The sequence below is a fragment of the Coenobita brevimanus genome, unplaced genomic scaffold, assembly GCF_032717465.1.
Source record: "Coenobita brevimanus isolate Jiangsu-jjx unplaced genomic scaffold, ASM3271746v2 jjx.HiC_scaffold_2083, whole genome shotgun sequence".
In the NCBI taxonomy this organism is placed as follows: domain Eukaryota; kingdom Metazoa; phylum Arthropoda; class Malacostraca; order Decapoda; family Coenobitidae; genus Coenobita; species Coenobita brevimanus.
The window spans coordinates 44,445-52,500 of NW_027642978.1; the positions used below are offsets into that span (position 1 = coordinate 44,445).

The 8,056-nt window shown below is 41.0% G+C and overlaps 1 non-coding gene across 1 annotated transcript; it reads right to left on the reverse strand.

Annotated features, from left to right (window-relative positions):
• Positions 1 to 1,457: 1,457 nt before the first annotated feature.
• Positions 1,458 to 1,576, reverse strand: LOC145389787 (5S ribosomal RNA). The gene has a single exon (XR_013895534.1). It is a non-coding gene; the product is annotated as a 5S ribosomal RNA (ribosomal RNA).
• Positions 1,577 to 8,056: the final 6,480 nt, after the last annotated feature.

Sequence of the window (8,056 nt, forward strand, 5' to 3'; positions counted from 1 at the left end):
CTATCTGTCTGGGATGAAAATGTTGGTAATTAGGTACCGGTGTCTATCCATCTCTATCTATCTCTGTCTGTATATCTGTCTATCCATTTCTCTATCTATCTGTCTGCTTATCTGTCTATCTATTTCTGTCTGTCTATCTATTTTCTGTCTATCTATCTATCTATCTATCTGTCTACCTACCTGTCTATCTATATATATATATATCTGTCTATTTCTGTCTGTCTATCTATCTGTCTATCTATCTATCCATTTATCTATCTATCTATCTATCAGGGTAACTACATCAATCTCTGTGTCTGTCTATCTACTTTCCGGGACCAAGGGTGTCTGGACTCTATCTATTTATCTGTCTATCTATCTCCCCGTATTCCTGTCTGTATCTATCTATCTACCTATCTGTCTGTCTGTCTATTGATCTATGTCTCCATCTGTCTATCTATCTATCTGTGTCTATCTAAGTCATTTGTCTGTTCGTCATTGTCTTTCTCAGTGTATCTATCTATCTATCTACCTGCCTATCAGTCAATCAATCTATCTATCTATCTGTATCAATCTATCTGTCTATCTACCTGTGTCTATGTGTCTATCTTGTAATCTATCAGTCAGTGTGGGCAATATGCTGAGGGCAGACTAACCCACACAAAACACATAGGTTCCCTGGCCTTCTATGGGTTGCTGTGGCTATACTTGGCTATACATTGGTTGTGGCTCATTTCCCTGGCCTTAAATGGCTTACCGCTAGTCTGGCTTTACTTGCCTTTACACTGGCTTACCTCACCGGCGCAGGCAAACATCTGCGGCGGCCACCCAGCCCACAAACCTCTTCTATTTCCTTGCACCTCGCCGTGGGAAGGACCCTGGTGAGGCGGTGTCCACCACAAGGAGGCGCCGGTTGCCCACACGTACTGTACCTGTAGCGGCCCCACAGAAGCACTTACTTACCTGTGGTCGACGGGTCTGGTCGGCCACACACACTAGGTAGGGGTAAGAACAACAACAACATCCTGGTGAGATTTATACACGCTAAGTCCAACGTAGTGGTGGTGGTGGTAGTAGTAGTAGTAGTAGTAGTTGTAGTAGCAGCGTTGGTGGTGGTGGTGGTAGTAGTAGTAGTAGTAGTAGTAGTCTTGATAATATTTGGTAGTAGTTGCAGTGGATGGGCAAGTAAGTTATATTTGAGGTGGGGTTTGACTAGTAACCAAGGAGACTCATTGCTACCTGATAACTAAAGCTGGTTGAATGTTATGGCAGCAGGACTCAGTATTGCAGATGTCAAATTGGCCAGTTGCATCAGATGACAACAGACGCCTTGTGCAGCAGCAGGGAAAGGGTTAAGTTTCATTCACTGCCAGACGCCCTGTATCCCAAACGGGGTGGCCAAGGCTTAGAGTTAATTGTTTTACAGGGAGGTGCACTAATCCTCCACCAATCCCACTTGACACGTAGGGAGAACGTTATGCCAACAGCATCTGGTGTTCCCAGGCGGTCACCCATCCAAGTAATAACCAGACCCGACGTTGCTTAACTTCGCTGATCGGACGGGAAGCGGTGTACTCAACGTGGTATGGCCGTTGGAAAGGGTTAAGTGCAACCTCTATTATCACTGACCTATTGCAAAGGACGCGCCAACACTGCCACAACTGCCTTTAACCGTCCAAACATTTCAAGGACACATTGCAAGGACAGCGGCGCCAAGTTGCAGGCGCTGACCGTTAACGGCAACTTCCTGAGATGTGTTTTGCTTTTAGTAGTCATTTTGTTGGACGTATTTGTTTAATCTGGGTGTCCCGTAAGCATTTTCTTGCATTTCTGTCAAGTATAACCTCAGAATTCTCATCATTTGGCTTATTTTGCCCTATTTACATCTTGTTTGTTAAACAGTAACAAGATGATGCAGAAATGGCGCCAGTTTCGAGGGAATGCTGTGGTGAGGATGCAGGGCCGTAGCATCGTCTTAATTAGCCTCTGAACTACGGTAAATAAGGTTCACAGACCCAATAATCTCCCTAAAGATAAATAAACTCTACCATTGTTTATTACAAGCAGGTCAGAAATAATCAAGACATTACCTGTAAACATTCAAAGATTTAAAAAGTAAATCAGCGTTGCCAATGTTGAGTGATGGTACACCTGAAGGCAGCTGCCGGAGATGCAGTCTTTTAAAAGAAACGACCAACGTACACTACGATGGTGATATTTTCTACTTTATTTTTTTCTTTCCATTATGATCCTATCAAGTAAAATCTGTTGTATCACTTACTGATTTAAAACATGGGTAAAAAATTCGTGTAATATTGGTTTTAATCGTCATAAATTTAACTGGAGGAATGTCAGGCACAATGTTGCCTTGGTCACGTGACCCTTGAGACGCAGCGTTGCAGACCATCGGGCAGTCAGTCACCCCGCGGGTCAGGAAGTGGGAGGACGTTGGTGTGAACAGCTCGTACTAACTTTGCGTTTTCCTTTTATTGGACGTTGGGGGCACTGTGGCTCAGTGGTAGAGCATCGGAGTCGTGATCGGGGGATTGCGAGTTCGAGCCTCGCCCGGGACTGCCGTGCCGGGAGTGGTAGCGCGCTCCTGTAACCTAGCGGGGCTATATGGCCATAGTTGCCTAGCTCGGGGATTAAATCCCTTTTATTGGACGTTAGCGATTGTGTTTGCCGTGATGAATGGACAGACTGGATTACTGTGGAGGCGAGGCAAGTGGCACAAGTGCCGGAAAAAGGAAACTATGCCTGGTATGGACACAGGGTGAGTTGAAATGTATTATTATTATTATTATTAGTAGTAGTAGTAGTAGTATTATATTATTTGCTACCACTACTACTACTACTATTATTATTATTATTATTATTATTATTATTATTATTATTATAGCTATTATTGTTATTTTTTATTATTTGCTACAACTGCTGCTGCTGCTACTACTACTACTACTACTACTACTACCACTACTACTACTACTACTATTATTATTATTATTATTATTATTATCATCATCTAATCTTTCCACATGACCTACAAACAGGTCATCAGTTCACCTTTAATCTATCGATAATCAAAGATAGATACATACGCCTAAGTCATTTTTCAGCCAACCAACCAAGACGAATGTGGACACGCATTTTGCCCACTACATACCATCCACTCACCCGATGTAGTGATAGATTTATTGGACAGATAGACAGGTGGAAGTGTAGGCTAGATAGATTAATTTTGAAATTGTAAAAAAAAATATATATATTTTTTCCTTTCAGTCTGTCGTAGCTACCATCCACTCACCTGATGTAGTGATAGATTTATCGGATAGATAGACGCAAAAATAGATCAACCTTCAATCTGATGAGTAAGAATGATTTGAGTTTTCTTTGTCCATCCATGTCTATCCGTCTATCTATCTGTCTATCTATCTGATGTAATGATAGATTTATTGGATAGACAGATATGTAAAAATATATTAAAAGACAGCAATATTTTTTCTTTATGTCTGTCTGTCTGTCTATTTATTACGTACCATCCACACACCTGATGTAGCGATATTTGAATTGGATAGATTAATAGACCCAAAAATAGGTTAAAACATGATAAATAGCAATTCTCTATCTATCTGTTTGTCTGTCTATCTGTCTATCTAGTACGTACTATCCATTCACTTAATGTAGTGATAGATTTACTGGATAGATAAATATATAGACAGATAAATACATAAATACACTTTTTCAATAAATTATCGATAAAAATGGATCTCTGGCTGTCTGCCTGTCTGTCTGTCTGTCCATCCATCTCTATTTTTTTTTTTTTCATAGTACGTTCCATCCACTCACCTGATGTTGGGATATTTTTTAGATAGACAGGTAGGTAGATGCAAAAATAGATAGATTACTTTTGAATTTGTTGAATTACGGATGTTAAATTTTTTCACTCTCTGTCTATCTAGTACATACCATCCACTCACCTGATAAAGTTATAGATTAATTGGATAGATAGGTAAATACTGTAGATGAAGTTTGTAGATAGACAGATAAATAGACAGATGCACTTGATTTATATAGAGATATCCACCAACACCAGTACGTACCATCCACTCACCTGATGTAGTGATAGATTTATTGGATAGATAGATATATAGATAGATGCAAAAATGAATTAAAGATATCAATGTATTTTTCTGTCTAGTACGTGCTATCTACTCACCGGATGTAGTGATAGATTTATTATATAGGTAGACAGATAGATGCAAAATAGATAAAAGGCCTCAACATTATTTTCTGTATCAGTCTATAAGCATGTCTGTCTATCTAGTACATACCATCCACTTACTTGCTGTAGTGATAGATTTACTGGGTAGATAGATAGATGCAAAAGTATATTAAAGACATCAGTATTTTTCTTTATCTGTTTGTCCAACTAGTATATACCATCCACTCACCTGATGTAACTATAGCTTTATTGGATAGATAGATGCAAAACCAGATTAAAAGACATCAGTAGTTCTCTCTCTCTCTCTCTCTCTCTCTCTCTCTCTCTCTCTCTCTCTCTCTCTCTGGTACATACCATCCACTCACCTGATGTAGTGGTAGATATATTGGATAGATGGACAGACACATACATACATAAATAGGTCAACTCGATAACGTGAATGTTTTGACACTGATTCTCTCTCTCTGGTACATACCATCCACTCACCTGATGTAGTGGTAGATATATTGGATAGATGGACAGACACATACATACATAAATAGGTCAACTCGATAACGTGAATGTTTTGACACTGATTCTCTCTCTCTGGTACATACCATCCACTCACCTGATGTAGTGGTAGATATATTGGATAGATGGACAGACACATACATACATAAATAGGTCAACTCGATAACGTGAATGTTTTGACACTGATTCTCTCTCTCCGTCTATCCGTGTATCTATCAGTCTGTCTAGTATATACCATCCACTCACCTTATGTAGTGATACCCGTAATTGATTGATAGAAAGACAGACATATAGATAGACAGATAGATGCCGGTAGATAAAGATATATAGATAGGTAGGTAGGCAGGTAGACAGATAGACAGATAGACCAGGCTAGAAATAATAATAATAATAATAATAATAATAATAATAATAACCAGAGGCCACCCAAGGGGGGAATCACACCAGCCGATACATGTCTAGCGCGGCTCGGAATATGACCTTGACCTTGACCTACCTTCACCAGTTTCGAATTCGTAGATTTTCATCCCTACTACACATGTGTACAATTTTGTGATGATATCTTGAGCGGTTGCGAAGTTATCGTAGTAAAAGACACACAGACATACACACAGACAGACAAATGGAAAACAATACCAGCTTGGCCATCGCGGCTGGTAATGGTAATAGTAATCATCATCATCATCATCATCTGACCCTGTTTCATCCCTGAGTGCCATTACGTGAGCAATAAACCCCAACCACCCCTTGGATATAAACCTTCACCGGCTCAATCCGACTGGAGCGCCTTAATTACCCACTAAACCACCAGGCGCCATAATTTGGTTATATGGTTACCACCCAGCGTAGTAAATGGTTTCCTGGTGTACAGGAAACCATTTGGCTTGTCACTCAGTGTAGAGTCACCCACAGGCAGAAGGAAGGAAAGAAAGAAAAAGAGGAAAAAATACTCATATGAGAGCAGCACTACATCGAGTGAGTGGATGGTGAGCGCCCCTACCTACCACTAAAATATTAATAATAATAATAATGCTGATGATGATGCTATACCATTTTTTCGTTATCTATGGTGTGGGTAGATGAACCAATACGTCCACACAGTCATACCGGTGGGTGGATTATATGGCATTGCACCGCAAAGGCAGCAGATGGCCATTATTATTATTATTATTATTATTATTATTAGCAGTAATATTTTTATTATTGTTATTGTTGTTATTATTATTATTATTAACAGTAATATTATTATTATTGTTATTATTATTATTAATATTATTATTATTATTATTATTATATTATTATTATTAGTGCTAGTGTTGTTATTATTAATATTATATTATTATTATTATTATCCCTTTCCTTGGGGGAAGCAGCCTAGGCATATAGATAGATTGTTATTATTATTATTATTATTATTATCATCATCATTGAGAACTCCATATTCGGTGGAGTTCTTATTGATATTGTAGATATTTCTTTTTCTTTGGGGGGGGGGGTTAAAACAAGGCTGGCATTGCAACACCGTTCAAGATAGAGACTTGATATATTCACCTGTGATGTATCTTGCTTGTATACTTCTTTTGGTACATTTTCCTCCCTAGCACTAACGCCCTGTGTGTTGTATATATATTTTTTCCATTTTTGCCCTCCTGTACAGCCAAACTGCTGAATCGCTTGCTTTGCAAACTTTGCAATATGTACACTGGATCACAAAAGTCTGGGTGCACAGGGGGTGCCATGCCTACCGAAAAGGTTGGACCAACTGCTGACATTACCAACGTGTTATTGTGTATCATCAGTGTCTGTCTATATAAACATTACATTTGCTATATGTCTGCAAGAGGCTATTGCTGGTTGGTGATATATAACACCTGCCGACATATACACATTACATTTGCTATATGTCTGCAAGAGGCTATTGCTGGTTGGTGATATATAACACCTGCCGACATATACACATTACATTTGCTATATGTCTGCAAGAGGCTATTGCTGGTTGCCGATATATAACACCTGCCGACATATACACATTACATTTGCTATATGTCTGCAAGAGGCTATTGCTGGTTGGTGATATATAACACCTGCCGACATATACACATTACATTTGCTATATGTCTGCAAGAGGCTATTGCTGGTTGGTGATATATAACACCTGCCGACGTATACACATTACATTTGCTATATGTCTGCAAGAGGCTATTGCTGGTTGGTGATATATAACACCTGCCGACGTATACACATTACATTTGCTATATGTCTGCAAGAGGCTATTGCTGGTTGCCGATATATAACACCTGCTGACATCAGGGCCACCAACGTGTGGCAGGTCGGATACCAGTATTTCAGTGACTTTCGTTCTGTGGTGCCAAATGTTTCACGCATGTTGTTCACCGATACTTTTGTGCCCCAGTGTACACGTCGGCATAGGCTATACTAGTGCACCTGGGTATACTGGTGCACCTGGGTATACTGGTGCACCTGGGTATACTGGTGCACCTGGGTATACTGGTGCACCTGGGTATACTAGTGCACCTGGGTATACTAGTGCACCTGGGTATACTAGTGCACCTGGGTATACTGGTGCACCTGGGTATACGTGTGCACCTGGGTATACGTGTGCACCTGGGTATACTAGTGCACCTGGGTATACTGGTGCACCTGGGTATACTGGTGCACCTGGGTATACTGGTGCACCTGGGTATACTAGTGCACCTGGGTATACTGGTGCACCTGGGTATACTAGTGCACCTGGGTATACTAGTGCACCTGGGTATACTAGTGCACCTGGGTATACTGGTGCACCTGGGTATACTAGTGCACCTGGGTATACTGGTGCACCTGGGTATACTGGTGCACCTGGGTATACTGGTGCATCTGGGTATACTGGTGCACCTGGGTATACTGGTGCACCTGGGTATACTAGTGCACCTGGGTATACTAGTGCACCTGGGTATACGTGTGCATCTGGGTATACGTGTGCACCTGGGTATACTGGTGCACCTGGGTATACGTGTGCACCTGGGTATACGTGTGCACCTGGGTATACGTGTGCACCTGGGTATACTGGTGCACCTGGGTATACTAGTGCACCTGGGTATACGTGTGCACCTGGGTATACTGGTGCACCTGGGTATACTGGTACGCCTGGGTATACGTGTGCACCTGGGTATACGTGTGCACCTGGGTATACTGGTGCACCTGGGTATACTGGTGCACCTGGGTATACTGGTACACCTGGGTATACTGGTGCACCTGGGTATACTGGTACACCTGGGTATACTGGTGCACCTGGGTATACGTGTGCACCTGGGTATACTGGTACACCTGGGTATACTGGTGCAC